At 40.4% G+C, this 20,491-nt stretch overlaps 1 pseudogene; it reads right to left on the bottom strand.

Annotated features, from left to right (window-relative positions):
* Positions 1–14,133: 14,133 nt before the first annotated feature.
* On the bottom strand, positions 14,134–20,290 carry LOC134366513 (14-3-3 protein theta-like; annotated as a pseudogene).
* Positions 20,291–20,491: the final 201 nt, after the last annotated feature.

Below are 20,491 nucleotides of genomic sequence, written 5' to 3'. Positions count from 1 at the left end.
CATCTGACTCCAGCTGATGAAAATATGGAGTCTTGCAGATGAAATTATCTCCAAGATAACCGTAAAAGGAGGAGTGATGTTTATTTACATGGTTTAAGAGACCTTGGATTTTTGAGGGCTTTCTAGGTCAATCTACCAAGCCCACCTTCAATTTGGAGCGATGAAGGGATGAAATAGACAGATGCCTGCAATGTCCTACTCAGTATGATACTAATCCAGTGTTTAATAAATCGGATGATGTAGCACTCAGGAAGAAAATTTCCAACTGGCAGAGATTGGTGTTTTCCTGGTTTTTGATAAAGGCCCCTCTGCTTTGATCTCCACTCACATGTATGAAGAAAGCTGGGATTGGTAGAAAGGGGTTACATTTGGGAACCAGGTGAGTTGTCTGAAAAAATGAGTGACCAGAAATATAGTATTGGCTAAGAGTACATTCCTCCCCCCCCCCCCCCCCATAATCAGGGAAGCTCTACTGGAAATATTTGACTGCCGTTAATTATATTTTGTGTTGGTGGAATCTTGTGTGGAAAAGGCAGATGACTTCCTTAGGGCCAGGAAGACCTCCTTTAAAACTTAGGAAGTGGATAAAGACAGTCTTAAGTCATGGAGGGTCTTAAGATTGATTATGCTGAAGCAGGTTCCTCTTTGCCTTGTTTTAAACTCATCCAAGCCTAGGGCACTCTCTGCTCTGCCACATTTTCCCTTCTCCACCCCATATTGTGAATGTGGATTCAATTATAATTATGCTATGGAATTTGGAGGCATAGGTCAAGTTTACCATGGTATATAAAATATTTTATCTATGTAGGGATAATGAAAAATGGGAGCCTTTATTCTATAGGACATCTTTCATCTTCTTGGGAAAGTCTCAATGAAATTTTTGCAAAATTAATGGCCAGTGAGATTATAAAGCTCTGTGGCTGCGTCATCTTTGCTTTTAAGTAGAGGGAAAAGTTACTGTAAGAAGCTGAGAAGGCTTCAGGTTTGACATAAAAAATAAAAATAAAAAATAGAACAATGAGACCTTTAGAAGGCAACACAGAGTCTCAGGAAGAAAAGGTGTTTTACTTTTGCAGACTATTCAGAAATAGTGATAAACAGAAAGAGAAGGGTGGTGTAGCATAAGAAACAAATTACCTTTCTTTTGGTGGAGGATTTGGACTGTCTGCTTGAAAGGGATAGAAGAATAACAGAGGTAAATTAAATACCATAGGCATTTCCCTAGAATAGAGAAATGCATGTTTATGCTGCTATGGAAATAACACAAATTATCCATGTCCTGGAAAATTAAAAGATGAAGGGAAGACAAGGCAAGGAGCACACGAATAAGGACATCTTAGCCTTAATTGTGACCCTGAAGCTGATGCTTCTGACGTATCTATTCCTGCAGTTCAGTATAGTTCGGGTATCTGTTGAAGGTGACTCTGTCTGGATCAAACATGGGGACCAAGGAGAAACTCTCCTTAAGATGCAGCATTCACAGGCTTGCAGAAAACCAGAGTGGGAGTCTGGGTGAGCAGGACACAAATGCCTGGGTGAGGATCCTGGCTGAGATATGCTGAAATATGAGGAAATGAGTTTGATGAAGGATATGGGTTGAATTGTGTTCTCCCAAAAGATATATGGAAATTCTGATCTTCAGTACCATGGAATGTGACCTTATTAGGTAGGATATAGAGTTGTTGCAGGTGTAATTAGTTAAAATGAGATGAAACTGGAGTAGGATGAGCCCTTAATCTAATGTCACTAGTGTCCTTTTAAGAAGAGGAGGGACACACAGAGAGAAGATGGCTTTGTGATGACCGAGTTTAGAGCAATGCATCTACAGGATCAGTCAAGGATTTCTAGCAAGCATCAGGAGCTAGAGAAGGCAAGGAAAGATTCTCCCCTAGAGGTTTCGAGGGACCATGGCTTTGGCAGCATCTTGGTTTCAGACTTTTAACCTCCAGAGAAGACAGTACCTTTCTGTTGTTGTAAGCCACCTAGTTTGTGGTAGTTTGTTACAGCAGTCCTGGGAAACCGATACAGGGAGTACTCAGCCAATCTCTGTGACAATGCATTTTGCTTTTCCTTTGGCAACATGTTCTAGAAGCTATTTAAACACAGGTGATAGACAGTGGAAGCAGGAAGCTTGTGACAGCTGTAGATCTGCAGCTTTGGAGAGGTCCTCACATCCCTACTTCCCAGACACATGCAGGGCCACCTGTCAAGTTCTCCCATAACCTGTTGCTCCTGGAAGGGCACGTGAGACTCAAGTAAGGCTTGCTGGGGTGCAGAAAGCTGTTACTGCAGAATATGGTGCTTTGACATGCTGGAATAAAGAAGCAGCCTCAAGGTCTCTCTGACCTCCCTGGCCCCTTCCTGTCTCTCTATCCTCTCTCACTCTCCAAAGCACAGAATGAAGTTATTCTTTCATCTGCCTGAAGTCCTTTCCCTGAGTTTTCATTAACTTGACTCATATCACAGGAAGGAAGATTGGAGTCTGTCAACAGCCCTGGGCAAATTATGTTGTAGAATTTGTCCCAGGCCTGTTCTCCAGTCCACGGAGTCTTCTAAAAATCATTGACTCCTACATCCCTATGTTCCCTTTCTCCATGAATAGGGGTATATAAGCATCTGTACCCCACTGGAAATGGGGCACTACGCTCTTGTGATTCCTCCGTGCATTTTCCCTTCCAAGCATGTTAAAATAATACCGTTTGTTATGCCTTTTCTCCATATTAATCTCTGTTTATTAGTTGACTTTTCAGAGAACTCTTAGGGGGTTAAAGGGGGAAGTCTTCCCTTGGTCCTAGGCTCTTCTGGGATGCATCTTCTCTCCACGTTCATGATCATGCAGAGTCCTGTGTGTGGAGAATTACAAAACCAGTACGATAAGAACAGAGGCTGTAACCTCTGCATGTATTTAGCAAGTACAGGTGACACTGAAAACCAAGGTGAAAACAGAAGCCTATAATGCCCTGTAATGTCCTCATGAGAGTCCCTGCTCAGGAATCTCATAATAGTGAGTGAGACACCCAGGTGCCCTTTGCTCAGGAAGATTGTTGTCAAAACAATTTGAAAGATAAATCTCTATTCAAATGGAAAAGATAATAACTCACCAAAACCATACAGTGAAGTGACAAATTCTTTAAATAAAAAAAAATTTTTTTACTCACTTTTTTTTGTACAGTTGTTTTCCTTTCTTTCTGATCTCTATATTTAAAATTTTAAAACTTAAGATTACTTGTTGAATTATGCATGTCCCCTTCCTATAAACCTACTATTATGCATATGATTTTGACCAACTGCTTTATAAAATGGAGAAATCTCATCGTGTCATTTAGCAACCACTGAATATTGGTCTATATTAATAAGGAATTGTTTATGAGTTAGTCTTTTCTGGGAAATTCTTTTCAACAATATGAACTTTATGATAACAACATTAGTCGGGTAATACAAAATTCAATGTCTTTATCACGAGAAATGTTAGATTATTAGTAAAATGCATTTAACCCTTAAGATTTTTTATCCAGTAGAATCTTCTATACAGAGAACAAAAATCAAATTTGTGTACCGTATTTTTTTCATTTCTGTGAAACCCTCTGATAATTTCCTGTGATTTGCAAAATGGGATCTAATTTTAGTATTAGAGGTATACTGGACGAATAAAGGAAAGATATTAAAAACTAGTCAGTCTTTTATTTTTGTTTTAATTATCCAAATGGGAGCTTGAGCTCCTAACACTTCATTTAGAAATAATAATTATTTTAAAATTATTGTTAGAAATAATAAACTGTAATAATTCCAGTAATTCTAGAAGTGGGTGCGTACAATATTAGCAGATAATTCCAGAGGCCAGTTGGCCATGTGGCTGGTTCCCTGGATTTCCTGTGTTGCACAGGCACACCCCATGATCCCCGCTCTTCTGGAGTAAATATTGGGGTGCCCTGTTCTTCCCTGTGGGGGTGGCGTGGGTGATTAGATACTGCCCTGTTTTACAGGCTTCAGTTTTAGTGGGACATTATAAAATAAGTCTTTGTTCCCTTCTACTTCCTTCTGAGAACTTTTCAAAACCAAGTAAGTAAGATGGAAGCATAAAAAAAGAAATGAGCTGGAAGAATAATTAATGGAAAAAAATTGGTCAGGAAAGGAAGGAAATAGATCCATATCATTTGTAAAACTCTGCCATTAATCCAGTGAGTTCCATAGACTTAATGCCATGAAAAATTTCCTGCGTGTTCTGTTACTATTTAAGACAAATTTCTAATATATTTAAAAGATGTGGTGCTAACATTCTGAAAAAATATGCATACATATGAATGTTTATGTGTGTTGGATAATTAGCATTAAGATTCGTCTATATTTTTAGGTTGGCATTTAATAGTTCATGTATTTTCTTCTTCTAATGTTTGAGTTTATTTTGTCACCAAACTTTTTATTTTCTTACTTCCTCCCACAAAATGGTTGAAAAAATTCTGGAGAAACAAAAAGTGCTTTTGTTTTTCATTTCTCCAAAGCATTTAGCACAAAGTAGTCTACGTGGCAGTCTTTAATGTCTTTGCTAAATTAATGATATGTTTGCAACCTAGCAGGCTTTAAATAAATGTTTTTTGAATTGCATCAGAATGCTGCAGGGTTCTAGATAATATGGAAACTGGCTTATCTCTGTCCTACTTTCTTAGCTGTGATATTGGCAGTGTAAACTGAAATATGCCTTTGTTATTAAAATTGTAATGAACACTTTATTCCGGTCTTAGTAACACTATTCAGGGAGAAAATACCCAATTTTAAATAGTCCCCCTGGACTTTCATCTTGACCAAGTCACCTTTCATTATTTCATTACAATTGAATGGCTTTAAATGTTTGAATTTATGCCCCTTACCATGAACAAAAATTATTTCCAGAGTTGTTTTCTCCCAGACTTAACTCTTTGTGCAATGAGAAATTTATCTACTCAAGGCCCGTGGAATGTTTTACTACATTCCCTCAACTTGGAAGGCTTGTTCTGTTTTTATATGTGATAATAAATCATTTAAGAAAAAAATTGCCCCTTTAATGTCAGAATGCATTAACTATAATGGAGATTTTTCTCTAGTTCAGAGCGGGATGTTGGTTATAAGAAAAAGTGCACCAGACCTTATATGCATCAATTTATTCTTTGTCAGAAACCAGTGCTCAGAGTATGCCTCTATAGGTCTTTCATTGTATCTCTACAAAATGTCCAACTCAAATAAATTCCCAACAGGAGAACTATGAGGTCCATACCACAAGAAAAACTGTAAGAATGTTAAGTGTTTATTGTGCTTCTCCTAGATAAAGTAGCATTACTGAATTAATAATGCAAAAGTATACTATTATATATTTTAAATTTTATATTATATAGTATATATATATATATGCAAAATTCGGTTTCAAAAGAATACTCTTATACTATTATGCTGTTATACTTTTGCAACCGAACTAATGACTTCATAGAGAGAGGCATTCATTATATAAAAATGTATAAAATTATAGAATTTTTGAGTTAGGCTATCCCTTGGCATTCGTCTAGTGTAAGCCCATCATTTTAGTAGACAGGGAAAAATGGCTGAGCTCAAACTACTCAGCTACTGCATTCCGCCCAGTGCAATTGGTGGTGGCACGCATAGTGGGAGTACAGCTTATGCTGAATGAATAAGTACTTCAGTGGCTTTCTTTGGGACGAGGAAGAGGTTTAAGGAAAAGGTGAAGTACCTACCTAGACCCAGATGTCTAGTACTTTTGTAAGTGAAGGTGTTGCAGAGATGGGAAGGAGTGATTTAGAACTCTCTCTGTAGATGTGGGCTGCTGTGACAGAATACCGTAAACTGGGTAGCTTATAATCAGCAGAAATTATTTCCCACAGTCTTGGAAACTGGACGATCCAAATCAGGGTACCCGCTCTGACTAGCTGCCTGGGGAAGACCTATTCCTGGGTTCATAGAGGGCACGTTCTTGCTCTGTCTTCCAATGGCAGAAGGGCCCAGGAATCTCTCGTAGGCTTCTTTTAAGGGCACTAATCCCTCCCAAGAAAAGCCAAATGTAAAAGAGTTATTACTTTAAAAAAGAACTAAATCTAGCTTTCTTTTGAAATATCAGGCTTTCGTACAATGAGATCCCAATTTAGGCTGTGTGTTGCAGTGTAAATAAGCATCACCAGATTATAAAATGCATTTTAACTGCAGGTATTTTTAGATTTGAATCTAAGGCATTACTTATAGGGCATATCATGTGAGATAATAAATAGTTCTTTCTTCTGCATTTTGGGCTCCTTTCAGATTAGAAAGACGACTGTGTGCATGCAAGACTGAGAATATATAGCCACATTGGATTATTAAGTCATGATTATTCATGCTGGTTATTTATGCAAACCAGGATGGTGCTGGCTTTTTAAACCATGTGGCATCTCTTGAGAAGGCTGCTGGTGAGGAGTTATCCATTGAAAGCTGTCTGGACTTAGCCTCCAGACCTCGGGAGCTGGCCGTATCAACCTGCTGTCAACTTCTCAATCATTTCCTTGACCACTGCCTGATTTACGGTGTGTGATCCTTTTTCAGTTTTGCATGGCACCTGGTTCTTGAAAGCTTTTTCAGATATGTAATGAATGTGATATGGCTTATTATCACAAAACAAAAACAAACAAATAGAAAAACAGGTGGCTGCACATGTAGACCATTAGCATATCAGCAAATGGCAAAACATAATTTTGGGGGGGCTAATCCCCTCCCCAAAGCCCTACTTCCTAACAACATTACATTGATGACGAGCTGTCAACATGTGAATTTTGGGAGGACACAATATGCAAAACATAACAAGAACCAAAAGGAAAATACAAGACAAGCTATTATGAAAGCAGAACAGAGAGAGAGAGAGAGAGAGAGCAGAAAGCTTCCCTGAAAGAACAGAGAAGGCATTTTGCTTGGTATATGAAGGAAGTTGAAAGAAGTTTCTGTTTGTGGTAAAAGGCATTGCTGTTGGTTCAACCAGATGAAAGAAACAAAGATGTCTGGTTTGTGCTGCTACAACAGGATACAATTACTGAGTAATTTATAAAGAAAAGTAACTTATTTCTCATAGTTCTGGAGGCTGGGAAGTCCAAGATCAAGGCGCTGGTAGGTTCAGTGTCTGGTTCCAAGATGGTGCCTTGTTGCTGTGCCTTCCAGTGAGGAGAAATGCTGTGTCTTGACATGGCAGAAGATAGAAGAGAGAGAACCGACTCCTGCAAGCCCTTTCTATAGTGGCATTAATCCATTCATGAAGGCAGAGACCTCATAACCTAAACACCTCCCAAAAGGCTCCACTTCCTAATTTTGTTGCATTGGGAATTAAGTTTCTAGCACATACATTTTGGGAAAATCATTCAGACCATAGCAAAAAGAGAATTGAATTTGGAAAATTATATTCACATGGAAGGTTAAAAATCCTCCACTTTCAGCAAAAGTAAAAGAGTTACTTTTTTTTTTAAAAGGAATTAAATCTTGCTTTCTCTTAAAATATCAGTCTTTTGTACAACGAGATCCCATTTTTAAAGGTATTTTTCAGGTGTGTGTGTGTATGTGTGTGTGCTTATTCTGGGTATTAAATTCTTGACTGAAATTGTAAGTCATGACTGACAAATGAAAAACCTCTTAGGTACTGGCATGGCATAGGTTGGTGTGGCTCTGTATTAGTCCATTTCTATTGTTTATAACAAAAATATCTGGAACTGGGTGATTTATTGCTTACAGTTTCAGAGGCTGGGAAGTCCACAGTCCAGGGAACACATCTGGTGAGGTGACTCTACAGCAATGCAGGGTGTCACATGGCGAGAGTGGAGGAGCAGAGAGAGAGAGAGAGAGAGAGAGAGAGAGAGACTCTCATGTGCTCTCCTTTTAAAAGAGAGAGAGAGAGAGAGAGAGAGAGAGACTCTCATGTGCTCTCCTTTTAAAATCCTCAGAACCACTCCCATGACCACCATTATTAATCCATCCACTGTGGTGTGGTCCTCCAATCTCATCACCTCTTTACAGCCCCACCTTTCAATTACCATAATAGGCTTTCCCACCATCCCAACAGTCACAGTGGGGCGGGGGGATATTCAACCCACGGCAGGCTGGGGGCAAACGTGCTGTGATGTATCTACCCCACTTTCAGATATAAATCCCCAAAGAACTGCTCATCCACGTCCATAAAGAACCACGCACGAGTTGCAGAATTGTGTGTGGTAGCAGGGAGAGGAGACTAGATCTCGGAACATGGTTCTGAGTGAGAAATAAATAAGAGAAATGGAATGAGAGATATAAAATTTGCACAAGTCAAACACACATAGTGTTAACATATGTCACACATTTAATTGAACATCTTAAACATTTTAGGCAGTTACCTCTGTCTGGGAAGGTTTTGGATATGTGCATGAATTAAAAATAAATGCACGAACAAAAAACACTTTAAGGCAAGAAGTACATCTGGCAAGAGTAAGTCACGATTGTCTGCAATGAATTGAGGACTATGGTTTATTCCAACGTTTGTATCTGAGGTCAAAAGACAGAACAGAAGGGAGAAGGGAAGAGGGAAGGAGAGAAGATGGTAAGAAAAAGGAAGGAAGTTTTCCAATAACACATGGATGGATTCTCTGACCACAGAACAAGATGAATGAAAAGACACTGGACATGCCCTGTGAACTTTCACAGTTTACTGAACGGTTAATAAGAAGGTTATCAATATTCATTGTCTTTGCTCCCTTGTCCTTGCCTGCCTGTCATCCTTCACATAAAATAAACTGCAAATAATCCTCTTTCAGTCATTAAGGGTGGGGGAAAGGAAAACATACAAAGGAGATATGTGAGCTGAAGTTTGAGCCGTTCCTTTAGGTGAAGTGGGTTTTGTGGCTTGCTGATTAATCTCCTACAGGTGCTGCCACATTTTCCAATCCAGTGACAACTTTGTTTAACATTTGTCACTTGTTATGCCTAAAGAGCATGCTCACCCTATTAGAGAACATGCCTGTGTACAGCTCAGAAGTCAAAAAACAGAAAAACAGATCTCGGTTTATTGAGTAGAATTAAAAACACGAAAGTGTAGACTTGCAATCTCTGACCACACAAGATGAAATACGGTGGAGAAAATTATTTGCAAGATTCAGATAGAAAATGAAATGAGGGGTGTAGTGGCCTGAATTTTTCTTCCCCTTCCCCAGCAGAGGACTCTCTGCAGAGTCCTGCTCTGGGCATGGCTTTGGCTGAAGGGAGCTGCCTCTCCAGGGAGACCCCTCCCCAGAGCAGCCTGCATCCAACAGCCTGGTCCTGTGAGGCCCTTGTCCCCATGTGTCAGGGGAGAACAACTTTGAAGAGAAGTCAACTTTGAAGAGAAGTCCGCTCATCTACTGAGGCCTTTGTGGAGCCCTGCATCCCAGTTCAACCTCCTCCCCTGCCCAATCTCTCCCTCCCAGGCTGATCCTGGGAGCCCATTCCAAGAAAGCTCCTATACCTGACTCTCCAAGGACTCCATTTCCCTGGGGGAAACCAGAGCTAAAACAATAATAAAATAATTTCCCAATGAAGAAAGAGAAATACTTGAGATGATCCGGTGTCCTGTCATCAACACTGCTACACTGACTTCAGTTCTGTAAAATAATGATCACAACCATAACAAGGATACTGCTAGTGTGAAAGAGTGCAACTTTGGGTCAGGTGCCATATTAAACAATGGAACTGTGGGGACTGGTAGGACATGGCCCTTGGCCTGAGAATCCTGGGATGAGTGAAATTCCTGGATAATTATTTAACCTCAAATTTCTTTTCTATCCATGTATGCATGTCTTTGATATGCTTTAGTCATAAGAACATTGAGACAGTCAGTAAATCCCTGAAATATATATATATATATATATATATATATATATATATATATATATATATATATTTTAAAATTTTATTATGTTGATATACATTGTGGCTGATTATTGTTGCCCATCATGGGAGGTTTTGGTGAATATACTAGTAGGTTTACAGGCATCTGCTAAAGGCTGGAATCAGTGGAGAAGGTAATATGAAAAATAATATTTATATTCTCTGGAGTGGATAATCCAGCATTTATTTATTTTTGTTCTGCCAGTCACGATATGCTCTTAAATTACTTTTCATGCAGCAAGCTTCCATCAGCTTCAGCTGCTAAGACACAGGCAAACTCTTCCAGGGAGCAAAATGTGGATTAGGGATGAATAATTCAGAGGCGATCAAGGTTGAAATGTTTCCATCAGGTTTTCTTCCTAAAACTTTGCATTTTGGATGTGTTGCATTTTGTAAGGACAGAGAATTTCAGTGACTTCCTTAAGATTTCTGGAGAGGATTTTTCAAAAAATTAATTAACTTAAAAAAAAATTTAACCATGTACAATGTAGTTGATTTTCGTGTCCCTTTGCCAATTCCCGGGAGAGGATTTGTTAATGAAAGCATCTCTAAAGATAAAGAGGACCTTAAGGAATCTGAACAAGGGAATTGGTGGTACAACAGGGTCAGGAGGAGTCTCTGAAATGCCAGAGAGTGTGGCGGTGCCTCAGAGGACCCCACTGTCCACAGGAACCAGGCTACCAAAGGATGCAGGCCCTCAGGAGTGAAGGGTTGGGTCACCCCACCAGGCAAGAAGTGCTTGCTGAGAACACAGAGAGCATTTCAATGAATAGCAGAAAAAAAAATAGCAACTTTATAAATACCCTGATCCCACGTCCAGCTCTCAGATGAGGCCCTGGAGTAGTTTTGAGTATTTATTCCTTCTTGTACTATGAATATATTTGCATATATTCATTTTTTTCTTTTCTTCCTTCCTGTTTTCTTATTATCTAACATGAGATGTGTTAAGAGGGATTAAGCCTATGTCTGAGTGTTTAAGATGCAGGGGAGCACAGCGGGGTGATAAGAGCAGTAAACATTAGCCAGGGATGGGCAAAGGGCATGTTTCCAGGGGATGATCCTGTGTTTGGTTGTACGAAGGGTAGATGTGTCCTGTCAGGTGGCAGAACGATGTTGCTGATATGGCTGATGTCTTTATTTGGAAGATAAACATGGTTAAAAGACATGTGCATGGACGCCCTGTTAACAAGGAAGGGATTGAGGGGGATTGTGCTGGGTCACCTTGGCCAAGACTGGGGATGACTTTTCCTAGAAGCCCATCCTCTGTAGGTTCCCGGAGCAGAGGGGCAGAAAGAAAGGGAAGATGTAGTCGCTTCTCTCAGAGGATGGACATAGGCAGGGACACTGATGGGCAGGTTCAGCAGGGGCTGGCAGATCCCAGCACCGTACCCCATGCTCGTAGCAGCTTCCCCAAGACTGTGGCCCTACTCACCAACTGCAGTCCCCTGGCCACCCCCAGATACATGTCGGTGGGCTCTAGAGACAGCGGCCACACAGAGGTGGTAGCTTCCTCTAGACCTCTCAAGGAGCTTCCCTTCCCTGTCCCTCCTGGGTAGCCAGAAAGGCTTGGTGTCTTAGTCTGCCCAGGCTGCTGTGACAAAATGCAGAAACAGCAGAAACATCCCCTGAAAACTAGATTATTAAGTCATACCAGTGCTTCCAATGGACTGATTAGTGAGAGTTACTCTAATGTCCCAGCTCCCACTTCCAGGCTTGAACTTCCACAGCTTTTTCTACCTTTGTGTAATGTCTGATTCCTATAATAAATCCCTTATTCTGGGAAAACTCATAGGAGCTCCACTATGGGTTAAATGTGTCCCCCCCAAAATTCATGTATGGGAAACATGACTCCCATTGTAACATGTTTAGAGGGTGGAAAATCTGGTTACAGTGTTTGACAGGTGGGGCCTTTAAGAGGTGATTAGATTGTGAAGACTGTACCCTTGTGAATGGATTGACCCATTCATAGAGTAATGGGCAAGGTTCTGATGGCTTTGTAAGGAGAGCTGGTGAGCAGGTGAGCTGCCTCTTGCTCAGTCCACTCTTGCCATATGATAACCTGAGTTGCTATAAAGAGTCACTCCACCAAGAAGGTCCTCACCAGATGCACACCCTGGACTGTGGACTTATCAGCCTCCAAAACCATAAGAAATAAATTTCATTTCTTTGCAGATTACCTAGTTTTAGGTATTCTGTTATAAGCAATGCAAATGGACTAACTGATAAAAGCAGGTGGGATCACAAGAAACATGGATACTTTTAGGACAAACAGAAGGTGAGCTGGACAGGAGAGTAGCAGTGAAATGGTTGGAAATCTGTTTGCAATTTCCAGAGTGCAGCTGGATGAGAGAGAAGCTTGAAAGAAGCAGCAGATATTAGATTTGTGCCAGAGGCAAATCAGAAATCGCTATTGGCCCCTTAGCAAGGAAAATGACAGGAGGGAATCTGTGAAATTGTAGTTCAGTGAATTTCTCTTCCATGTTTGAAAAACTGGAAAAATGTTTGATAAAAAAGTTAGGAGATGTTCACAAAAGTCACTGATTATTTTTTGGAAGAGAAATATTCAAAATAATGTGTTAAATTGATATAGACATTAGAAATTTTATGGAAAGTCCTCCTACTCACTGTCCGATGCAACATACTCTTTTTTCATAGAGAATGCAAGAGTTTAGAAACGTAAAACCAAGGCTTGATAAATGATCCTTTTTTTTTTTCTAGACAGAGAAATAGAAGAGTTGGGTTTCTTAGGAGTAAATGCTAAAATAGCCATTTTTAATTTTTATAAATGGTAAATAACAAATCATGCACAAATATGACACTGTAGCAATGTTTCTTGAGTGTAGTCACTGAATATGTCCTGTGAGAATTTGTTTTAAAAAAAGGTATGTGGAGAAAGCGATGTGTTATATTTCACTTTTGGAAATTCATGAATGCACATTAGATATTAGTGTATAAAAGGCCCTGAGAAGGTGTGCAGAGCAGAAACGTGTTCATTTTGTCCAACCCAGTGTTTTTTAAGCATTAAAATGCATACTTTATTCCATACAACACTTAACTAGGTGTCACTTACACTTGAGGACAAGATGGCCCATAAGATTGAGTCATGGTAAAACATTTACCATAAAAAAGGCAGTCTGATTTTATACATTTCAAGGCATCGCTAGACAAATGTATAACAATGTGGAAATATGGGCATTACTCCTACATGTTACATAAAATCAAGAGGAAATATCAATCAACTCTAGAAAATAGTAAATTCACTTGTCCCCAAAATATGGGCATATAATAGTTACAACAGAATAGGGAATGATTTCTAAAATGTAATTTTGTTTTATGTTACTCTGCTATTCCATAAGGCCTAACGTTTTCTCCAGACTTTTTTTTTTATAGTACAGTCACTGATTAGCAACACAGCAATGGTTCCTCTCTCTAAATAGCCATCATGAGTCAAATTGGACACCCTCTCCCCTGGGCACAGATCTGCATAGAAAAGTACACAAGCTTTGGACTCGGACTTGTGAGCTTTAATTATTTTTCTCTTTCTGGTATATTAGGAAATTGCATGCACTTTAGTCTGTCAAAATGCTTGTATTCTGACAGCAACGTGTTACTGCTATTACATAGTACAGTGGACACCAGAACTTTAAGGTAGGAGGTAAGTTATTAACTTAAACAGCAGCAATGCAGAGTGAATTAGGAAACTTTCTGTTGTCCTGGGTACCCATGACCTCCACAACCTATCAGAGGACACATTTCAATTGCCAAAGGCTTTCCCACTCAGTCTGATATTTCTGGATTCCTATGAAAAAGAAACGTATTCAGAACATGGAAGAGTTGCTTACGGAAAGGAAACCCCTGAAAAAGAGTAAGAGAGGAAATAAATTAAGAACTTATGTCGAACACTCTTTAATTGTAATTAACTGTATTTCCATATCTTCAAAGTAATACAAAACAGAGTCACTTACAGAAGTGGTCCAGATTACTTAAATACCAGATACATTTTTAGTCTTCTATGTAAGTGTTTGGAATTCACTTATGTTTATGTGAAATGAAGGTATTAATACTTTTCTATAGCACTAACTGCAAACCGGGAAGACTAACACCAATCAAGGCACAGTTTTCCCAAAGCTGCGGCATGAGAAGGCTATACACAGTTGATTCCATACACATGACTGGGTTTTTTTGCTATAGCAAATCCAAGTGGAATAAGGGATGGAGATGTGTTTCTTGAAGGGAAGGACACATTTAGTTTCCGGCCCCTTTTGTTGTATCACATACTTCTCCTGCATGGTCTGATGTCCATAAGATTGGGTCATCTCTAAGCCCTGCATGATGAGATCACTGACATTGTATGAGTCTTCGTTCAGTGGATCAAGTTCTGTGACAGCTTCATCAAAAGCCATTTTAGACAGTGTGCAGTTGAGCTCTTGGTGATTAAGGATTTCACAGTTAAATTCAGAAAAGAGCTAGCCCCAGACAGATTGGGTGGGTGGGTTACATATCTTTCATATATATATCAAATGCATCTTGGTAAGCTGTTTGGGAATTATTTAGGATAATGTTTTTGATCATTGTCACATGCAATTTCAGCAAGGTACAGAAATGATCTCCCTTCATCTGCAGATTGAAGACTTTCCTCTCTGAATCAGCATATCCAACAATCCCAGGACCAGGACATATCCAACAATACATACATATCCAACAATCCCCGGACCAGGACCAGGGTGCAGACAGATCTCAGTTTAGACTCTACTTTCTCCTGATAGTCCTTAATCAGTGGCCACTTGTTAGTTTCTGCTTGATGCTCCAGGTGCACCTGCAGCACCAGCTCCCCGACCAGCGGGGGTCTTCTCAGGTGGGGCAGTGGTTGGCTCTGGTCAGCATGGGGCCTTAGCCAAGCACCCTCCTGTCTCTAACCCAGTGTTTAAAAAACATTTTGAAAACTGTTTCACGAGTCTTCCAGATAGTAAGAAGCCAACTTGGGAAGGAGATAGAGGTTTGAAAGAAGGTAGAAAATGTGTATGAGCAAGTATAAAAATTGGTAAATAAATTTTACCGAGTTCCCATTGAATTGCTTAGGTATGAAAATAATACAATGTATGTGAGCATATATATTCAGAGTATTCACCCAATATATTTTGTATATACAGTGTAAATATTGAATTATTGTACGTGTATATATACACACATATACATACATACATTTTATGCATATATATATGCATAAAATATACACACACACAAATAATGAAGGGCTGTGAGTCATGACCCAGGAAAGAAATTTTAAATTATTCCCAGAATCATCTCAAAATACAAGGAATTTTATAGCAAAAAATTGAACAAAATGTGTGACATCACTAGTAAGCCCACTGAAAACAATCCAAAACAAAATGACTTACTTCTAAGAGTAAAGTTGGAAGCGTTCTGGAATGTTCTGTGCACTTACTATTAATTGAGCAAATACTATGTGCTAAGCAGTCTTCTAGGTAGGCAATGGAACAGTAAGCGAAACAGAACAAATCTTTGTTCTCCTGGAGTTCATATTCTAGTGAGAAGAGAGGAAACAAGACAAGCAAAGACGTGATACATAAGGTGGTGATTATGTGCCCGAGACAGCCTCGATGCTGACTTCAGCTGGGTTCAACTGCAGACATGTTTCTTCCTGACTCTAGGCCCCTGACCTCCCTTTTCTTAGAGCATTTACTTTTAAAACCTTGTTTAATTTGTAAATTATTTATTTGCCCCTTTGGGATGCCAATCTTTGTAAAAGCCTCTTGCCAGTTTTGCAGCCCAGGACTGTCTTTCTCAAAGACCTGGGAGCCATCCCTTTGAAATGTAATCAACAAGGAAAATAGTGCTTCTCTCTTTCAGTCTCCATGGGAAGGTAGGAGCCTAACCTCCTTGAGTTGGGTGCCTTGTTCGCAGTTGTAAAACTACCTCCTGCCCCAAGGATATGAGAAAGTTTACTTTTCCTTTGGGCAAAGCCAATCAGCAAACACAGATGGCCTGAGATGTCCCACCCCAGCCATGAGCAATTCACTGCCCTCTGTTTCAGTGGAGCTGAGTATCCAGACCTGGGCTGTACTTTCTTCCCTGTTGCTGGCAAGAGCACTGGAATAAAATGAATTTTTGTTTGCTCAACTTGTCAGTGTGATTTTTCTCTAACAAGTGGAGGGTAAGCAGTAAGACAGTTTGGTAGGCTGGGGATGTGTTGTGTTATAAAATGCGCTCAGAATGAAAACCTTGGACGTGTGCATCACTCGATGAGAAAATTACATGTGAGGGAGTGAGCTGTGCAGATCTCTAGTGGCAAGCATTTTAAAATCAAGGAACAGTCTCTGCAGGCTGAGGTAGCACTGTAAATTGTGGAAGCTTCCAGAATCACAAGGGAGTGGCTTGTGTCAAACCCCCTGACAAATAGAGCTGGGAAAGGCCATTATGCAATCTGCCATTATTTTTCCTTTAAATCCCTTTGTCTTCTTATACCTCCCTGAATATGCACATCGTTTACATTGGCATCCACATTCCCATTGCAATGCCCTATTCCTGAATAAATATCCTTTTCTTTGAGAGAGGCTCTCTCTGTTTGTTATTGAGGTTGATGAAATGAAGTGCTGTGACAAGGCCACCATGGAAGGACAGAGACGGTGGTAGAAATTTGAGTAATGGTCTCAGAATCACCCAGCTAGGAAATGGTTGTCTGAGTTTGAATTTCCCTGAAAACAAAGCGTGAGACAAGAACTTGTGTGCGGGTGGGTTATTTGGGAAATGATGAAACCCAGCAGGCAGGGGACAGAAAGGGAAGGAAAAAGGAAAAACCAACACCAGGGATATCACTGAGCTTGTGGGCCATGAGGTCAAGTCTACCAGGACTCCTTGAGACCTCCAGGATACCTCCCAGAATTGACTGCCAGGGGATGTGAGGGACCCTCATGCTGCCCCAATCCCACTCCCCATGCATTCAAGGTTGCCTCTGGGAGGGGTCACCCTCTCACTTCTGAGCTTCTCATCCATGTGACACTAGAGCTCTTTGTTGCTGTCCGTGGTGTCTGGAGAATTCCAAGGTAGAAAATGAAGATTCTTAGCACCATGAGATCCAGTGAAATTAAGCAATCCTGACCTATGAAAGAACTAGCCTTTGAACCCAGATTGGGATGCCCAGGCCCCTGGGTCTGAGGTTCCACATCTGCCAGAAGCCTGTTCCTGGGTTCACTTTCACCTTTAGCCTGCACGTCACACCTCTGTTTAGTCTCATTCTGCTTCCTGATGGGGGCAGAATGATGGATCCCAATGAGTGAGTCTGGCTGAGGTCTCTTATGATGGATCCCAATGAGTGAGTCTGGCTGAGGTCTCTTATGATGGATCCCAATGAGTGAGTCTGGCTGAGGTCTCTTATGATGGATCCCAATGAGTGAGTCTGGCTGAGGTCTCTTAACTCACCTCCAAGTGAGCTGCACTGACTCTACCTGAATGCTGGGATTTGAGGGGGAACCATGCAAACTTGGGGATCACACGGAGGGACTGTGTGTTGGAAAGAGCTCCCACAATGGATTTGAGATCTGTTCTGATTCTCGCTGGGTATCACCTAGCCTCAGTTTTCTCACCAGTAAATGACCTGCATGACCCCTTCTGACGCCAATGTTCTGTACTCCTATGGGACTCGTGATGGGGGCCCAATCCTAAAAATACACCTTTGTAGTGACACGAAGAAAACTCCCAAGGTTTAAACCAAAGTGGAACTTTGCGAGTACTGTCTGCTCTGTGGATACCACATTCCTAAGGTAATCCCTGAACAATCAGGCAAATTATTCCCTATTGTTTCCGCAAATTCACCTTGTTGAAATCCAAGGCTGTAATAGCTTCAGCTTTCTGTTTTGTGATTGTAACAAAAAGCCATTGAGATGATGCCAGAGTTTTTAAATGCTGGTGATAATCAGTATTTGGGTACACATTTGATTTAGTTGGAGCCAATATTTTGCCTTAAGAAAACAATTCAAACCTCCAGGCTGAAAACAAAAGGATAGAAAAAAAATTCCTCCTTCCTTTGTCTATCTTACTCAGCTATTTAATCTCTGCAATTGTTTCTGTGTATCTGAATGTTTTTCTGTTTTATCAGGAACTAGAGGTTACAATGGCAAAACAGGATAAGATTTTCATCAAGGTTATCGTGCCATTTTGTCATTACATTCTAGAGAGAACTGAAGCAAGATTATACAACATGGCTTTTAGTATATTGGCACGGTAATGATTATAATATATTATTTTTAGTGAACACTCAAAGCCAAGATGTTGTCATCATGCTAGTAGGTTAAATCTGTGGGCTATTGAGTACGAAGTGCATTACACTAAAAGCTTTGAGGAATGTTAATTTTTTTGGTTTAATTTCTAAAAGACAGCCTGGGCATTTCCTTGACAGGAAAGATTGCTAAGTTCAGTCAACCAAGAAACAATTATGGATGGTTTAAAATGCAGAGGAAAGAGGGATCAATGATCTTTTTTATTATTCCTCCTGGTTCTTCACTGAGTGCCCATCAGGATTCACAAGTTAGTTCCCGTTGCATGAAGGGGGCTTTGTCTACCCTTGTAATTGACGCCTTTGTCCATTGCTTTTCCCACCAAAACTTTGTGTGAAAACCTGCTCAACAACACAGCCTGTCAGAACCAGCATAAAATTGTAATTAACTGTCATGTATTGGTAGACACTGGAGGGGAGAGAATCGTGTTTACCTTAAAGTATTTAAAGCTTTCAGAAGGTAGGCAGTGTGACTTCCACTGTAAAGATGGGGCAGAGTAATGGTCTGTCCAGAATGACTTTGTTTCTGGTGCCACGTGGCCCTTTGGAGAAAAGTAGGAGGGGGACCTTTCTCTGGAACTGGCCTTAAAGTATTATAAAACTTGATAATCTGAGTATATTACCAACTGCCTACTTTTGACCATGGGTAAATTACTTAATCAGCCTATGTTTGATGCATTTATCAGAACTGTAAAATAGAGTAAAAGGTATTTTTCTCATCACCTTAACACAGGTTTTTTGTTAGTTAGTTTGTTTTTTTTTTGTAGATAGAATGCAACCACAGATGGTGAGACCCCAAATGCACTAAATAAGCATAAGACACCTTTGTAGCCGTGCATGTAGAAGTCATCCTACAAACCAAAGCTTGTCTGCATGACATCCCAAGAGCCCGCTGACACACTGCAATGGGACCCATTTAGAGAAGCTTTTTCTTAAGTAATGCAACCCGACTGAGGAAAACTGTTCAACTAAAGAAACAAAAATTGTTTGTTCTAAATTTCTACTATGTTCATGCATTGGGGGTTGTGAGATCATAGATTCTGATATTTACAGGTGAAAGGAATATTGGAGATTAATATAAAAGAAAAATTAATTAATGGCCATTCTGAGCCTCCCTGATGTCCTAAGGATGGGTCAGGTGCCCTTTCCTTGATCTTACTTAGCATTTTATAATTGCCCTAATTAAAGCACTTAGCAGGTTATCTTGTAAATACTCATGTGCTTGTATGTCTCTTTGTTGGTTCTCGGAGGCTAACTTGAGGGAAAGAGAACACGATTTGATTGCAATTAAGTGTATCCTATCTGACAGAATCGAGTTCGTAATTTAAAAAGAGAGAAGGAAATTAGATTTCTTGAACACCTGGATATGTGACTGAGGTTGAGTCCACCGCATGTGGTGAATAATGTGGGATTTCTAAAAATCCCCACGTGTGGCATTGTCTGAAATTAAACACAGCCCAAGACTAGAGTTGGTGCCAAGCCACTCTGGGCAGTAACCTTGACCCAGCAGGCAGGGGCTTCCAGAACTTGCTCATGATCTGCTCTCCCTTACCCAGGAAACTTTTAAGAGCTAATCTGCTGCTCTGGGCTGTGAGGAAAAGAGGCCCGTCTGGCCATCCCATTCTGATATTTCTTCTGCTTTCACCATCATGGGCTGGGAGAAGTCTGGGTGTTGCTAGCTTCCAGGGAAATACTTTGTGCTCTTTGCTCCATGAGCTCTGAGATTTTCTGGAATTTCTATGTCTGTCTTTCTTCCATGCTGGGAGATATGAGCACAACCCAGGAAGAAACTGTTACCTGCCCAGTATCCATTCCCCCTTCTTCCTTTTTAACAGGACAGTGATTATTTGGGAAAATAATCGATACATTGTTTCTTAGCTCCCCCCACCCTGAACCTGATAGCTAGGACTGGCCAATGAGATATAAATAGAAGTCCTGGGGTGGGGCTTGTGGGGAAGTAAGTAAGCAACTGACTTACCTGGGAGGTTTTCCCTCTTTGTTGCTTACCTTTTTTACTCTTACTTGGAATGCAGCGATGATGCCCGGAATGCCAGCAGCCGTCTTGTGACTATGGGGTAAACTTGAGGGTAGAAGCAGAGGATGAAGCATGACAGAAAAGGATAGAAGCAACCTTGGCTCCAGATGGCATAGTGCACCAGCCCTGACGCCCGGTGCTGCTTACCACTCGTCTTTTTTTTACATGAAAGAGTAAGCTCCTATTCATTAAGTCACTTTACCCTGGTCTCTATTTCTTGTAGGCAAACAGAGGTGCTTTTCCTGTGTTCCACATCAGGGCTAGGCCAAGACAGA

This window comes from Cynocephalus volans, chromosome 18, assembly GCF_027409185.1.
Source record: "Cynocephalus volans isolate mCynVol1 chromosome 18, mCynVol1.pri, whole genome shotgun sequence".
Taxonomy (NCBI): domain Eukaryota; kingdom Metazoa; phylum Chordata; class Mammalia; order Dermoptera; family Cynocephalidae; genus Cynocephalus; species Cynocephalus volans.
Note: the sequence above shows the minus strand (reverse complement) of the source record. Positions and strands in the feature narration are given on the sequence as shown.